This window comes from Canis lupus, chromosome 4, assembly GCF_011100685.1.
Source record: "Canis lupus familiaris isolate Mischka breed German Shepherd chromosome 4, alternate assembly UU_Cfam_GSD_1.0, whole genome shotgun sequence".
Taxonomy (NCBI): Eukaryota; Metazoa; Chordata; class Mammalia; order Carnivora; family Canidae; genus Canis; species Canis lupus.
This window is the reverse complement of record NC_049225.1, coordinates 10,382,854-10,395,041: the sequence shown is the minus strand read 5'-3', so window position 1 is coordinate 10,395,041 and position 12,188 is coordinate 10,382,854. Positions and strand designations below refer to the sequence as shown.

The following is a 12,188-nucleotide window of genomic DNA, read 5'->3' as shown; positions in this document are numbered from 1 at the left end:
TAAAATGAATGAAAATCGACAAAGTAAAAATACAAATTATATGTGGTATCACGTTAGTTTATTAAAAGAAATATGGGGGCACCTGGGTGGCTCAGCTGGTTAAGCTTCTGCCTTTGGCTCTGGTCATGATCTCAGGGTCCTACCTAGAACCAAGCCCTGCCATCAGGATATATGCTCAGCAGGGAGTCTGCTTATCCCTCTCCCTCTGTGCTCTCTCCCCACCTTAAATAAATAAATAAAATCTTAAAAAAAAATATTAAGCCTTCCAGAATAACTTAAAATTAGAAGTCTAAAAATATCAAAAGTCAGTAAAAATTTAAAGCACCTGGAACTCTCATCTTCTGCCTGGTTGAAGTGTAAATTGGGGATTTTTTTGAAAGCTGGTTAACATTATTTACTACTAAATACTAGCTAAACATACTATTACTATTACTAGCTAAGCATACACCTACACTGGGACCCACAGTTCCACTCCTAAATAAATACCCAAGTCAAAACAGGTGTATGTACCCTCCAAATACCTAAGCATTTCTAGCAAGTTTATTTACTGTAGCCAACAACTAGAAACAACCCAAATGTCCAGTCATAACAGATGCATTGTTTCCTGGCTTTAAGGCCTTCCATGGATCCCTGTTGTCTTACTGATCCAATTTCGTTCTCTGTTCCTATTACTGTAAAAGCTCACAGTTCCAAATAGACGAAACTTCACTACACTGGGCCCCGTGTGGGTATGATAGGAAACCATGTGAATATGTTGGTAATTCTGACTGTGAGGGCAGCATGGGTCAGAGTATGAGAGAATGAAGACAAGACTTGGGAGGTAGAGACAGAATTAATTACCCTGGAAAGGTTTGTGTGTGTTTACATTTCAAAGGGTAATAAAACCTGAATCCATTCACTTCTGTTCCATAGGGCCCTAACAATCCAGAGACACCAATGTTGTGATTTAAAGAAAAAAGCAGTCAATTCACAAAAGGGCTCATAAGCATGTAAAAATGTAGAAGCTCACCAATACTCTAAAAAGAAAGAAAAAAAAGAAAGAAAGAAAGAAAGAAAGAAAGAAAGAAAGAAAGAAAGAAAGAAAGAAAATTGTGACCAAACCTATTATTATGTTTTATCAATTTAGCAAAGAGTTTTTAAATTTTTTACTATCAAGTATTAGAAAGGTGGAGGTAAGTTTTCTTACAAACTGGGGACAGAAGTTACTTTGACAGTAAGTTATTAAAGGTCTTAACTCAACACACCTTTTGACCTCTTTCAGAATTATCCAAAGGAAAAAATAGTGGATCTTTGTGATGATCACAACTCCAAGGGCTTCATCACGGATGATTTTTTGATAGAAAAGTCTAGTAGTCCAACAGTAGAAGGTTGGTTAAATACGTTATGGTGTATATCCACCCATTTTGAAATGCAGTAGAAAAATATTTAATGATACAAAAAGTGTTCACAATGTATTATTAAATGAAGAATAAGCTACAAATATTATGCAGAATATAAGAATATATGTGTATATACACATTTATAGAAAAACACTAGAAGTCGGTATACCAAATCGATGACAAATGAGCCTTTACATTTCCTTCCTTCTGCTTATCTACATGTTCTAAGTTTCCTAAAATGAATTCTCATTACTGATGGATTAAGACAAACAATAAACATTATTATAATATTTAGTAATATAAAGGAGTCAACTGGAAGTAGATGCAGCCTGTGGTTCCTAAGCAGAAACACTGTACACCTGTAACTGCCCCTACCCACTGCCCTGGGGCCCAGAGTCAGCTCTTCCTCCTCCTGCCCCCTGGGTTTCTCAGGCCTTGAAACCCACAGTGAGTGAGTGTCTGCAAGGGTGGATGGGGCAGGAAGGGAGGGAGCTTCTGATACTCCTGAGGACGGGGGGATATGATCCCACCAATATCTGCTGGTCCCCCAACGCTCTCTATACACACTGGTCAGGTTTTGCAGTATTAATAGGTCAGTTCACAAGGGTTTAAATAAGTAAGCTGGTGTCCACCTTACCACAATACATGACATTGTTTCCATGAGAGTATATTCCAGGTTCCAAACAACTAACTTATTAACAATTCTTGGTACCTAACATACACATAAATTGAGAACTATGATTCCTCCAGGAAGAGCTGCTCTCAAAGGTCCTGTTGCCAATGGCCACCTCTTGCATGACCCTCAGCAGGGTCCTGTGATAGAAACCCAGAGCCTAGAAAGAAGATCCATAACTGCATTACAACAGAATCAATGAGTGCTCACTGACCTTTCAGCCCTCTGAGACTAGTAGACATAAGGGCTCATTTACTCTGTGCTAATCATCACCTCACCAGAGATACTTAATGCAACGATGAAACCACATGACCCCATTGGGGCTGTTGTCTCAGGAGGCTTTGTGCATTGACTGGCAAAGCCATACTGAAGTCAGCACCCATAACTAGGAGCAGAAGAAGCCTAGTTTGAGCTAAACCATGCTATAGGTTTCCAATCATTCTTGCAGAGTTGCAATATTTACCTTCAATTATTTGATATCTGAAACCACCCTTCTACCTCCTTTGAGTGGCTCTTGCAAGACCACTCATCCATATAAAAACAAAGAAATTTTTATTTTTTTCTCCAAAGGAGGTAAATACGGAAATGAGGTGGATAGCAGTGTGAAAGTGAAAAAATAGGTGAAAAGAGATCTGTGCAGTGGAGTTCTCTGCCCACCACAAGTATTTGGCATGGCCTGGTAAACCAATCACTTAAATTTTCTCAGTGACTGTCAGTCACTGAGACCAGTATTGCCTGGTCAATACTTAAGATCTTAATTTCCTTAAATGTCTGATAATGAATAAACCTATACTGACCTATCATCATTCTAAGAAAACTCCTTTTCTCAAAAGACAGAGGGGAGTTATTATTTAGCCCCTGAAGATGGAATCCCTGAGGCCTCCTTTAAATGTTAACATGTCTCCTACATCTGGTTTAGAATGGCTTATTAATCCCTGAGGCCTCCTTTAAATGTTAACATGTCTCCTACATCTGGTTTAGAATAGCTTATTAAGATGAGATCCCAGGTTAAATCCCTCAAATAGTCCTCTAGAGTAGAAGGCCAGCAAACTATGACGCAAGGATCTTTTTATAAATAAAATTTTATTGAAATACAAACACCTTCACTATCATCTATGGCTGCTTTTGTGCTAGAAAGACAGAATTGAGTAGTTGCAACAGAGTCCATATGGCCTGCAAAGTCTAAAATAGTTACTATCTAGCCCTTTACAGAAAAAATTTACCCACCCCTGGTCTAGACAATGCAGAGATACTGGAGCCCATCCTATTGCCCAGACATGGCTCCCATTAGATACCCCAACATCCACATCACAAAAGCAGTCCACTGCTTTTTGGAGAGAGGTACAGAGGGATTGAGGGATAGAGAGTTTTGGGAAGAAACAAGTGAGAGAGAGGTAAAGACAATTTAAGACCTTCAGAAAAAGAGAAAGCATCTGAAAAAAATATATAAATTCATAAGAATATACCATTAAAGTTGCAAAATTATGATCCCAGCATGAAAGTTTTAGCTATTGCCTAAGTCGGAGTACATCTGTTACAGCCAGCAGGCATAATAAAAATTATAATAGGAATTATAAACCACCTTGGATTTCTAGAATGTCTTTCTTTTAGCAAGTTCAAAGCACTCCCTTTTCATCTTTCATTTGCCTTCATAACATTTATGAGAATTGTTGTTAGACTCACTTAACAGATGAGAAAATAGATTAAGCTGTCACAACACTGGATTGGAGGTCTCTTAACTTCAGATGACCATGTAACTTTTTGTGAGTGAATGGGGATGCAACTAATAGTTACACTCAGACAATAGGTGTGAACCAGAACTGTCCTGGGCACACATTAATTCTCACTTTAAAAACTGTATTCCAGAGAGAAAACTTTAGTTTATATGATTTTTAGCAAGTCCAATACCACCAAACTTATTTCTTGGGACTTTGGAATGTAGAAGACAGAGAAAAGAAACCTCACAAGCCTAGAATCCTAGGAAGTAGCTTAGCTGCCCAGTTCCAAGCCTAGGACCACAAAGTGATTCACCCATCAACCTATCATTTGGACTTCCAAAGCAGGAAGAGTTCTGAAGAGGGTAAGAAGTAGAGGTAGGGAAGCAACACCTGTGGTCAAAGGCACTCTGAAACCCACAGGCAATCTTGACCTCCAGAGGGGCCCAGGCCCAAAGCTGAAAGCTTATATTATTAGATATATGGGTAGAGTGGTGGCAACTGATTCTTCAAACCCTTCTTGTCTGTTGACTAAAGAGAGGAAAGAGAAAGATGCAGGGAGGGGCAGGTGTTACCAATCTTTGTTGGCTATTCATCTGTGTCCCTTTGTGTCACATAGTAGTCATCCCATACTGTTTGATGAGGGAATGATTGGTTGAAGGAATTTTTCTGAAACAGAGTCACTAGATTCAGTATTAGAACAACTTTTCAATATCATAGACTAAGGCTTTAGAGAGCCTTATTATTATTTTCTTTGTGTTATTTTCCTCCATTTTAGTACAGACACCTCTCCCAAGTCCTGTAAAATTTAGATACTAGTAGTATGTATATAGATATATTATAGATTTGATGTGATGATTAAAAGAGTTAATAGCACTTAGAATAATACCTGCCCCTTAGTAAAAACTATATGTGGAAATGATGATCGTGGTAGTAATGAAGGTAATGGTAGAGGTAAAAATAGAGGTGGAGGTGGTAGAAATGGAGGTGGTGGTGGTGGAGATGGTCATGATGTGTAGGGGTGAAGGATAAAGAGGTGGTGATAGAGATGGTAGAGGTGATGATGGTAGTAGTGGTAATGATGGTAAAATCCAAGTACCATAGAAAAATTTCAAACAGTCTAACATATATGCAATTGGAATCCCAGAAGAAGTAAAAAGAGAATGGAGCAGAAGAAATATCTGAAGACATAATGTCCAAGAATTTTTACAGATCCAAGAAGTTTAGAGAACCCCATGCAGGACCAATGCAAAGGAAAACACCTGCCACATCATAGTCACATTACTGAAAACTCAAAGAGAGAAATCATGAATACAGACGGGGAAAAAATGACTTATATAAGGTAAAAAATAATAATTATAGCTGATTTCTTGACTAAAACCATAGAAGCCAGAAGACAAAGTAGACATATCTTTATAGCAATGAAAGAAAAAAAAAACTGTCAATTTAGAATTCTATGCCAAGCAAAAATGTCTTTCAAAAATAAAGGCAAAACAAAGACTTTTCAGACAAAAGCTAAGATGATGTACTGCAGGCATATCTGCTCTTCAAGAAATGTTAAAATTATTCAGGCAGAAGGAAAATAATGTCAAATGGAATTTGCAATCTCAAAAAGGTAGGGGAGAGAAGAGTGACAGACATGGTAACATGGGTCAAAATTAAAAACATCTTGTTTTTTGGGGCACCTGGGTGGCTCAGCCAGTTGAGTGGTTGACTCTTGCTTTTGGCTCAAGTCATCATCTTCAGGTCCTGGGATCAAATCCTGTGTTGGGATCTTTATTCGGTGGGGAGTCTGCTTGAGGATTCTCTCTCCCTCTCCTTCTGCCCCTCCCCACCACTCATGCACTCTCTCTCTCTCAAACAAATAAGTTTTTTAAAAAACATCTTGTTTTGTAATATATAATTTATTATTCAAAGCAGAGTTCACAAATCCTGCCTGCTGCCTGTTTTTGTAAATACAGCTTATTGAAACACAGTCATGTTCATTATTTACTATTTGTGTTGTTATTGTGCTACAATGGCTGGGTTAAGTAATTGCAATAGAGACTGTATGGCCCTCAAAATCTAAAATATTTGCTATTTGGAACTTTACACAAAAAGTTTGCCAACCTCTGATCTAAAGCTAAAAAACTCCAAGATATTACAAAGTTTATAACATATGTAGGCATTAAATGTATGACAACAATAAGACAAAGGATGGGAGGCAGAAATGAAAGTATACTGTTGTATGGTTCTCACATCATATGTACTATACTGTGATAAGTTAAAGAGGTATATTTCATACCTTTGAATAATCACTAAAGAATAATAATAAAACAGGGGCACCTGGATGGCACAGTCAGTTAAACGTTTGACTCTTGGTTTCAGCTCAGGTCATGACCTCAGGGTTGTAAGATCCAGTCCCGTGTCAAGCTCCACACTCAGCACAGAGTCTGTTTGAGATCCTCTCTCCTCACTGCCCCTCCCACTCATGTTCTCTCTCTCTCTCTCTCTCTAAAATAAATAAATAAGTCTTTTAAAATAATAACAATAATATTAAAACAAAGAGATATACTAACAAACCAAGAGCAGAGATAAAGAGACCTGTAAGATGTACTGAATTAATCCAAAAGAAGGCAAAAAAAAGGAAAGGAAAGGAAAGGAAAAAAGAAATAAAGAATGGATAGAACAAATAGGTAAAAAATTCAAGACAGTAGATTGAACCCAACTGCATCAAGAATTATGTTAAAGTAGTAGTCTAAACACTCCAATTAAAAGGCAAAGATTGTCAGGCAGATTTTTTTAACAGAGCAAGTCTCAATCTATACTGTCTACAAAAAAAAAAGAAAAAACACTTTAAATATAAAGGCATAAATAAGTTAAATATAAAAATAAAAGCCTGGGGCACCTGGGTGGCTTGGTGGTTGAGGGTCTGCCTCTGGCTAAGGTCATGATCCTAGGATCCTGGGATCCAGTTCCACATCAGGCTCTCCTCAGGGAGCCTGCTTATCTCTCTGCCTATGTATCTGCCTCTCTCTGTGTCTCTCATGAATAAATAAATAAAATCTTTTTTTAAAATGTTAGATTTCAGGATGGAAGTCTCAACTGCTAGTGCTGCTTGATTCAAATAGGGCTCCATAGCAGTAGAAAGGCAAGCATGTTTTATTTTCTAGGTCAGAAGTCAATCACAGTGTCTTTTTGGAGACAGAGATCCTTCCAAGGACTTAGTGAAGAAAATTCACAGAAAGACCCAGCATCCAGCCTGCTCGTTACCTCTCTTCCCACCACAGCACCCCAAAGCACACATAGCCCCACCCATTCATCTCCTGCATCTGAGATACTCTCCCCAGCCCTGCTCAGGTCTACACACCTATTGTTGTATATTTCAGTTCAAGGTGCTACTAAGGAGGAAAGATGAAGCTGCACCTGAACAGCAACAACAGTACTGGCTACCCCAGCACAGTAAACCAAGGCTGTTCCTTCTGCTTGTCAGTCCCAGATGGAGCATCAAGACATAGCAAATGAATCCTGAGCAGCCTTTCAACACGACCCCTTTGGTTCCCACTCTCTCTTAATGGATCTGACCTCCCTGGGTCCAAGTACTGGCTCCATCACCCTGTTTCCTTCACTCCCTTCCTCCAGCTTCTTCCCAGTTTCTTCTCCCAGATTCACTCTCCCTCCCCTTCACTTGGACCTTGGCTTCCTAGCACCACATGTGATAACTGTGCATGTGATAACTGTTCTCGTGACTAAGGTTGTGGCATCTCTAGTTTTGGTGGTTGGTAATTCCCCACCAGGGAGCCACATGCCCCCAGGGAAGAAGGGCCACCGAGGTTCCAGAGAAAATCTCAAGATCTCCTGAGAGCTCAGGAGGTGAGTAGACTGGAATGGAAGGTAGACTTACCTGAACTCATCACCTATGCCAGGACCTTCCACATCCATGTCTGGTTTGAGACCGGTTAGCATTGTTATAAAGTTTACGTACCTCAAACAACAACCTCACTATGTTTTGTATAACAACAGAAGAGGAGAACGTTTATTGTTGTTCCGATAGAAGGATTTTTCTTTATTTCTTAGTAGTGACAGCCACTGAGGGACACAGAGAGGGAATTTCTGGTACATCAGTTACTTCCCCAAAATCTTCAGCATTCTAGGGACACTCACCCCACTCCTTCACAACCAGATATTATTATCCGTAAGCCCTGGAAGTAACTGTCTGCAATAGACCTGCAGGGACTTCTTCTATTATTTCCTATGCTACCACAGAGCTTCCAAAAGACAAGCTCTGTTCAAACAACTGTGTCACCTTTACAAATAGTACAGTCTACATCCCTCTGCCCTTGTTCTTCAAGCTTCTTCAAGCTTCGAAAATGGCATTAGGACCAGCTTCTATAGCCAGTGCGTTTAGGTAATCAAAATGATTTGTTAAGCCCAATTGATTCCTGACATTTTAGATTTTATAAGGGAAGGCAACAGATAATTGTGCTAGGGTGGTTCAGGATAAAAGACAAACTCCTAAGTAAATCAGTGAGACCATAGGGCTCCCTAACCCCTATTTGTGAAGTAGGCAGAAACCAAGCCCCAGGATTTTACGATAACACTGTCCTCCTGTCCAAGCCATGGGTCTTCTTTCCAAGCAAGAGACTTCTCCACAGTGAAAATCCTGCCTGGTGAGCCACTCAGGCATGTCAAGAAGCAAGACCCAGGAAATGGGAACAGAAACTAAAGGCTTTTCTACACTAAAGAGCATTGTTAAAGTTTTAGTATATCATTCCAAAACCAGAAAAAATGTAGTGATTATTAACATGGTAATGCTGGTGGGGGTTCAGAGCAGATGGCCAAGAAGGAATTCTTGAGAAGTCTTTGGTGCAAAAATGTGGTTTTGTGAAAGCACAGGGACAGGACCCACCCCAGGGCAGAATCATGGGTGCCCCAGGATTGTGAGGAGCAACTGACTATATACTAATGAAGGTGGGAAAGATAAAGACAAGGGAGGTTTCCAGAAGGACTTTTGTATACTGAAGAAGAATCACGGGATCCCAGTGGCCTTGCTATTGCCAAGCTAAGGTTGTTTTTCCCTCTAACAAAGCATTAACAGTGAGACAGTCATGAGTTTCCTGGGGGAATGTTATCCTCTGCCCACTTCAAGTATTTGTCAATGGGCTACAGGTTATAAGGAAATTTAATTTTATCTACATTTCCTTCTACCTTTGTTTCCCACATAAATAATCAGTTCTGTGCCTAGCATTACTGGGTACTTGAGCTGCCAAGAAAGCGTCTGGAGCTTCTGCCCTTAAGGAACTGGCTGTCTGCTCGATGATAAACAATATAGCACTACAAAAGCCTACAGGAGCACTCAGAAGGGTGATTGCAACCCCCTGCTTTGTAGAACAGATGACTTTGAAGGATGAGTAGGAGTTTGCCAGGAATCAAATAGGGGAACAAAACCAGGCAGAGGTAAATAAGTGTAGCACGTTTAGGGGATTTGGGAGTGGAGTGACCAGAATATAATGTAATATAATAAGGTTGGAAAGGAAAGGACCAGGTTATGAAAGCTTCTATGTGCCATACTCAGAAGCTATGGTTTACCCTTTTCCGACCATCTGGCATTTAGTCTGATCATAAAGCAAAGATCTTAACTAGAGCCTTGGTTCTAAACTTCATCAGATCTCTTAAGGATGAAAAGTGGCTTGCTAGTTTCTTTTTTCTTTTTTTTAACCTTCAGTGAATACTTTAACCACCATAATTTCTTGTTCTCTCTCACCCAGACATGGAGTTGCCTAACAATGGAATAATTCAGCTATTTCTCAATATTGCCCTTTTGAAGGTTTTTTTGGTTTTTTAAAAATCTGAATACTTTTGGCTATTGTTATTCAGGGAAAGCCTGAGGGCACTCCAAGCTCTACGGAGAGGTCAGCTTCCTGAGGACAAAAGAGGCTTGTTAGATCTAATCATGGGCTCCCCCTCTGTGAGCAATGGGAGCAAGAGAAAAATGCGAGAGTCAGAAACTGAGCTGAATTCTACCTTCACGGGAGTGAGCTCTTCCCCGTGGTATCCACAATCTCCCACAATGCTGAGTATATAACCACTCAATAAATAATGTAATGCTTAATAATCTCCCTCTCCCTCTCCCTGTTTATTCTAGATGGCTTTAAATACCAGCAATATCCTAAAGCCTTCAGATTGTATTTCCCTGACTCTGAGCTCTCTGGACTCATACATCTACCTGCCCACTCAACATCCCCACTCACATTTTACAAACCTTGACTCTTCTGGTGGCAGATTGTATTTTCTGAAGATGAGAATCACAGTACCTTCCATCCCATCTTCTGCAATGTGATGCTGACACTTCCCACCAAGCCTATATCCCCTCTCCTTGAAACCGGACTGATCTTTGTGACTCGCTCATAGAGAACAGTAGAAATGAGGTGGTGAGACTTCCTATGCTAGGGCATAAAATTGTCATGCACTTCCACCTTGTTTTTGGAAGGCTCACTCTTGGAGCCCGGCCACCATGCTGTGAGAGAGCCACCAGCCACATGGAGAGGTGAGGTGTGCTGGCCAACAGTCCCAGCAGAGGACCCAGCCAACAGGCAGCATCAACTGCTTCATGGGATTGATGAAATCTGAAATAGTTCCAGCCAGCATCTGGGTGCTCCAACTAATACCACCTGCACCCACTAAGTCCCTACTGAGCTTTGTCCATATGGCAGATTTGTGAGAATTAACGATGGTTGATGTTTCAAGCCCCAAGTTTGGGATGGTTTGTTACTAGGCAATAGATAGTTAGAAACACCCCCAAACCTACTCCTGCCATCATCCCTCTCTTAGATAGTAGAACCACTATCGACCCCATTGCTCAGGCCAAAAACCCAGATTCATTTCTCTCACATCCTACATCTCATTTATCAGTAAACCCAGATGACTTTGCTTTCAAAATATATCCAGAACCCATTCACTTCCCATTGCTTCACTGTTCTCCATCTAAGCCTCCATCATCTCCCACGGCTATTCTAACACTCTCTAAATAGCCCCCCTGTGGTCCCTCTAAGGCCTAGTCTCCAACAGCCTTTAACAGTCTCAGAGAGTCTCTTCTGACTAATTCACTCAGAATAAGAGCCAATCTCTTCTCAGCGGTCTATAAGACCCCATATGCTGCCCTCACCCTTTGCTGACTCATTAATGCATGGTCCCCCAGCCCCTCCAGCTGTGTCCCCAAATGCCCAGCACAGTTTCATCTTAGGTCTTTGCCCTTACTTATGGTCAGGTTTAATCTGATTGGTAGTGAAATGAAATAGAGAGGCCAGGCAAAAGTTGGTCAAAACAGGTTTTTAACGGACGCACTCTGGGCAAGGTTCCGCAGCCCCGCAAGGGAGTGAAGCCTGGTAAGTCTCAGGCCGGGGAAGTGGCGCCCAGGGGACAACAGCGGGCTATTTTTTTTTTTTTTAAGGGGGAGGGGTAAGGGGTTGTGCGTCTATACGGAGCGATAGGTATTAGGGCATGTTACTGCGGGGCGGTAACTGCTTCTGCTCTTACATGGGGTCTGGGTGAGGCGCGGTTCAGGCTTCCCGCATAGGCCCTGTCTCCCCCTGATGACGGTCCTTGGGCGGTGGGCTGCTGGCGGGGATGTCCCGAGGCGGGGTAACAAGATGGAGGGTCTGCCGCCATTTTGTTGGTTCCTCCGGATCCCCCTTGATCCCGCCGGCCCAACACCTAGGGTTGCTCCTTCTCTCCCCCTTCAGATTTCTACTCAAATGTCTCCTTATCAAAGAAACCCATTGTCGGGCTACAAAAAAAATGGCACTTCCCCTGCCCCACCCCTCCGCAGCACACTAGACCACCACCTGTTCTTCCATGTATATATCACTCCTGACATATTACATATTTATTTGTTCATGCTCTGTCTCCTCCCACAAGCAAGTCTGCTTCGTGAGGACAAGAACTTTGCTTTGTTCATTGCTGCATTCCCAGGAACTACAACAGAACTGGAACCTGGATGAATCAATGAATGAAGAAATCGAATGAATGAATGATTTTGAAACCAGCACCAAAGGAAACTGTCAACACAGAGGCAATGAAGCAGAAGAGCCCCGCCTTTGTTTCAGCTAACTTGTTTCCCTTAGATTTTTTTAAATAGATAATACAACACAATTTAACTTCCTTAAAAGAAAATCCACCAACAAGCTAACAACAACGCAAATATGAAGGGATCTTCCTTACTGCTGGACACACTCAATATTGAGTAAAATATTCAGAAAATACCCTACATCTTCCACCTCTAGGCTTCCTGACATTCTTTAAAGATGTTAGATCTAAACAATAAGCAACCAAGTTAACTATTTCACTGAACTGAACTTTTATAAATATAGACTTCATAAAAGTTGCCTTCATATTAAAGTCACCTGGTCTTTCTGCTGCTCTAGAAACCACTTCCTTTGTTAT

General features: G+C 40.9%; 1 long non-coding RNA gene across 1 annotated transcript; it reads left to right on the top strand.

Annotated features, from left to right (window-relative positions):
- Window positions 1-4,028: 4,028 nt before the first annotated feature.
- LOC111095443 lies at window positions 4,029-12,188 on the top strand. Its single transcript, XR_005357550.1, has 4 exons — window positions 4,029-4,132; window positions 4,915-5,109; window positions 9,892-11,131; window positions 11,664-12,188. It is a non-coding gene; the product is annotated as an uncharacterized LOC111095443 (long non-coding RNA).